Here is a 4,248-nt window from a genome sequence, read left to right on the forward strand (position 1 = left end):
TTTAGTCCTTACCCTACACTCACAACCTAAGGGCATCTCCAATAGGGGGTGTAAACAGTATAAAGTATAAAGTTTACACTCCAAATGTAAAAAAACTTCTTCCAATGGGGGTTGTATATCGTAGGTAATAGGTTATTAGTCAATAGATCGGGTGGGAATTCCCCATCCAGCTATTAGTTAATAAAAAAAGCCCGGATGTCACTTATAGTAACGTCTGTGTAACTTAAAAACTCATAAGTCACTTCAACTGATGTTTGAAGCTTTATTTTTCTGTTTGCGACGATCTAAGTCCGTTGCTCAGTGAATTATAACTATTGCAAAACATGGACGTTGTTTTGAATGACGTATGAAAGTGTACCACTATTTGTTTTAAGCCTTTGCGACGGGCCAAGCCCGTCATTTTTCATTATTTTGAATGGGCTGTGACAGTTTAAGTCTGTTGTTATCTCTTTTTACACATTTGCCTCCACCTACCATTGGAAGAGCCACAAGTAGTAAATATATACTTTATGTATTTGGGAGTTAGATAGAGTGTATAATCCTAGTGGCACCTATGTGGAGCCTAAGGGCATCTCCAATGGGGGGCTGTAAACTGTATAGAGTGTAAAATTTACACTCCAAATGTCAAAAAACTCTTTCCAATGGGGTTAGTATACAGTAGATAATAGAGTATTAGTTGATAGAGGAGGTGGGGAATTCTCCATCTCGCTATTAGTTGATAAATAGCTCGGGCGACACTTTAACCAATGTCCGAACAAAAAAAATTTCGAACGTGACTTTAAGTAACGTCCCTTTCTAATTCTAAAGTCATAATTTGTAATTTTTTAACTCAGACGTTTAAATTAAAGAGATATGTCACTTTAAGTGATGTCCGAGTTTAAAATCCAATTTTTTTTTACACTTCTCTATTAGGGAGTATAAAGTGTGGATATTTATAGGCTATACAGTAGTATGCAATTAGAATTGTAAAATCCTAATGACACCTACGTGGAGCCTAGGTGGAGGTGTAGTTTTACACCCCCCATTGGAGATGCCCTAATAAGTATCTTGAAGGGTAATAAGAAAAAAAAATGTAAACGCATTAATTAATACGATATTTTTTACCAATCTAAACAAGAACATTTTCCATCCCTAAAATGATGGAACCTATTTTGATCTCTAACAATTATTTCCCTTTCATATATCTTAGAAATAAGCTTAGTATTTGCATGACAATCATAACACACTATACACAAAGGTTCTTTATAATTCTAATAGGAACACTTGAACTGGATGCAATAAGACCAAAGGCAATTGCAAGCCTTTCACTGTGATAAAGGAGGGCATCCTCTCTCTCTCTTCCTTTTCTATGTCAAACAACACTTCTTTTATACTTGCATTATGGCCATAGAAAATGGTGTTGTGCTTGTTTTGCTCCTAAAATTTTCAATGAAAACTTTAGTTAGAATGTAAGGAAACTAGTTAATGCCCGTGCCTTCAGCACGGATTTCATAAAGTTATTATATATTATAGCCCCCCCTAACAATCATTGATATCAAAGTACAATAATTAGGCAAAGGAAGAAAACTTTTTTCTTGGATTTTACACTTAATTACTTGCCTATGGATAGACTTCAACTTTGCAACAACATTCAAGAGCTACACCTCTTCCTCCGAGCACGATAGTAATTAACTATTGGAAGTAATTAAGAAAATTGAATCAACAAATACTTAAACATCACTGAGAACTCTGTACTCACAAAGTACTATGTTGTATAGCAGTATGTGAAAGACCATTATCTTCTTTAGTTTTGTTACTTTTTGCATCTTAATCAGTAACTCTTGGTGATTTTCCAAGTAATTCTTTGATTCTATGTACTTGTAAGTTATGTTCATTTATGTCTAAATGGTAAAATCCAGCTAAATATTGTATAGTGATGAATTTGTGCAGAAGGCCCCAACACCTACAATGAATATCATCAATGGTTGTTAGTTGTTGGTACTGGAGAAGTGTATATACTCTCCATTGTTCCAACAGTTGGTCTGTGTAATGGTAAAATACAGTAGCATGTAACAATTCAATTGCTCGACAACTTTTCACAGACTACAGATACATTCAAATCTTACCAACCAAAAAAAAAAAAAAAAAATCACAGAATACAAATTGCGCTGAGCACAAATTACACTTGATCTCACTCACTAACTCACAGTTTTACTATTAAGATTGTGTTAGCAGTATCTGTATAGATTACACTTTTTCTCACATTGTCAATCGTACTTTTACTCTATAAATCAATTTCAAAGAGGAAACAGATTCTCAGGTAGCAACGGCAGTACCAGCCCTAACACCAACACTACTTCCAATGCCGATTCCAATACCTCCATCGCCAACGGAAATGTGAGAGGTGTAACAGTCCAGTGAATATATTTGATAATAGTATGCCAACGTACCAAAGTACCGAAGTCAGAACCAGCGACCACCAAAATAAAAACAGACGACTCCTAAACATACGCAATAAATGCATCATTTTAGACTGTTAGATGAAAACAATATATGCACTAAGTAGCAGTCAAAGGTGTAACATATATCAATCTATTAACTGTGCCTATATTGCTAGCAGCATAGCTATCGAGGATCGGGAACAAATGCAACAAAATATAAGTTACTTGGTCAAGCGGTTTGATCTACAAATCGTGTAAAGTTTGATAGCAGTGCAAGAATTTTTAAGCAATACACTATGCCCCAAAAAACAACCTATAATATGCCTCATTCCCATGAATAATTAAAATGAAAAAAATGGGAAAAAAAATGTTTGACATGCAATACAACGTGTCTGAACCTTGGCAAGAAGCAAGAATAACAAAAACCCAACAAAATGCTAAAAAAAATCCTATTAAAGACCATATATGATTCTTACTATGCAAAAATGGAATAAACATCCCTGTTAACCTACACAACTTTCATCTAATCGTTGCGTGTGTAATGCGCTTAGCTAAGATAGTCTTCACTAAAAGAGCAATGGAATGCTTATAAATAGTCATGCCAAGTATACATAGATTGGTGTCATGGCATCAATAATGTTAATTTGATGAACATAAAATCAGTGCACATTTGCAATTTGGTCAAGAGTGGCTTTGCCATACCGCTATAAGTGTACATTTTTCTTAGGCATTACAACCTTTTTATGTATTTGCACCTCCATTTTAAAACATAACATGAAAATAAAATAAAATACCTGAATAAGGCGTACTTTTGTAGCACCTCCTTATTGCTTATAGAGCCTACAATACAAACTCCATTCGCCGGTGAAAGAATTATAAAGTATCATACAAATGGAAAAGAATAGTAATAGAAACAACAAGCACAGCAAGTGCAAAACTTAAAACGAAAACAAAAATAGCGAAAACACACAAACACAAACAAACAACGGTTCCTCAGTTGGGAGGACAAAGAACTAAAATTAAGTACATAGAACTTAGATTACTTTTAGAATTAGTATGGAATAATTGTTGGGTCCACTTGGGATTGACTAAAAAAGTTACACAATCGGATGTAACTAAATGAAAGAAACAAAAACAGATGAAAAACCTAAAATGTAAAACTATTACAGTCTAAAAACAGAGATGAAGAAACAAAGTGCAAGGTTAACTAAGATAAACAAAGTGCAAAGTTAAGAGAAAGGCACTGGAGCGTTAATAGCGTGAAAATGATATTACCTTGGCGCAGTTGACCCAAATGAAAGAGATGTGACTTCAAAGTTCTGCAATTGGCAATGAAATCATATTCACCTAAGTGGCTTAAAATGAAGGTACAATCCGTTAAGCGCGCGTATACATTTTAAAGGGATTACAGAAAGGTATAATACCTCAAGTGTAATCAATGTCTACCTCAATGACATAACTGAAAGCCAAACAATTTTTTTTTACCAAATTGGTATAAATCTTAACACACACGATTATGCAATAAGAAATTAATTTTATTACAGAGTCCAGGGAACAACATGGATTTACAATTTTCTTTTTTAGGAGGGGAAGGTATCAAAAGCTAAAAGAGAACAAAGTGATTGACATGGGTAGTTGGAGAATTTTTCAATTCAACAAGAATGTATATGCAATATTAGTATAATTACCAAGAAATACCCAAGAAGATTTAGATGAAATTCAATAAGAAAATACCACCAAGCAAAACCCCAAAAAATCTACCAATTATTAAGCTTTGTAGCCCATTTGGTATGGACTACACACTCAGAAATGGTGTTTGGTCGACTGA

The 4,248-nt window shown here is 34.2% G+C and overlaps 1 long non-coding RNA gene across 1 annotated transcript; it reads right to left on the bottom strand.

Moving 5' to 3' along the window:
* Positions 1–2,373: 2,373 nt before the first annotated feature.
* LOC147499900 (uncharacterized) lies at positions 2,374–3,730 on the bottom strand. The gene is made up of 3 exons (XR_015194560.1): positions 3,696–3,730; positions 3,230–3,260; positions 2,374–2,480 (listed from the first exon to the last, which is right to left on the bottom strand). It is a non-coding gene; the product is annotated as an uncharacterized LOC147499900 (long non-coding RNA).
* Positions 3,731–4,248: the final 518 nt, after the last annotated feature.

This window comes from Coptis chinensis, chromosome 5, assembly GCF_015680905.1.
Source record: "Coptis chinensis isolate HL-2020 chromosome 5, ASM1568090v1, whole genome shotgun sequence".
NCBI classification, from domain to species: domain Eukaryota; kingdom Viridiplantae; phylum Streptophyta; class Magnoliopsida; order Ranunculales; family Ranunculaceae; genus Coptis; species Coptis chinensis.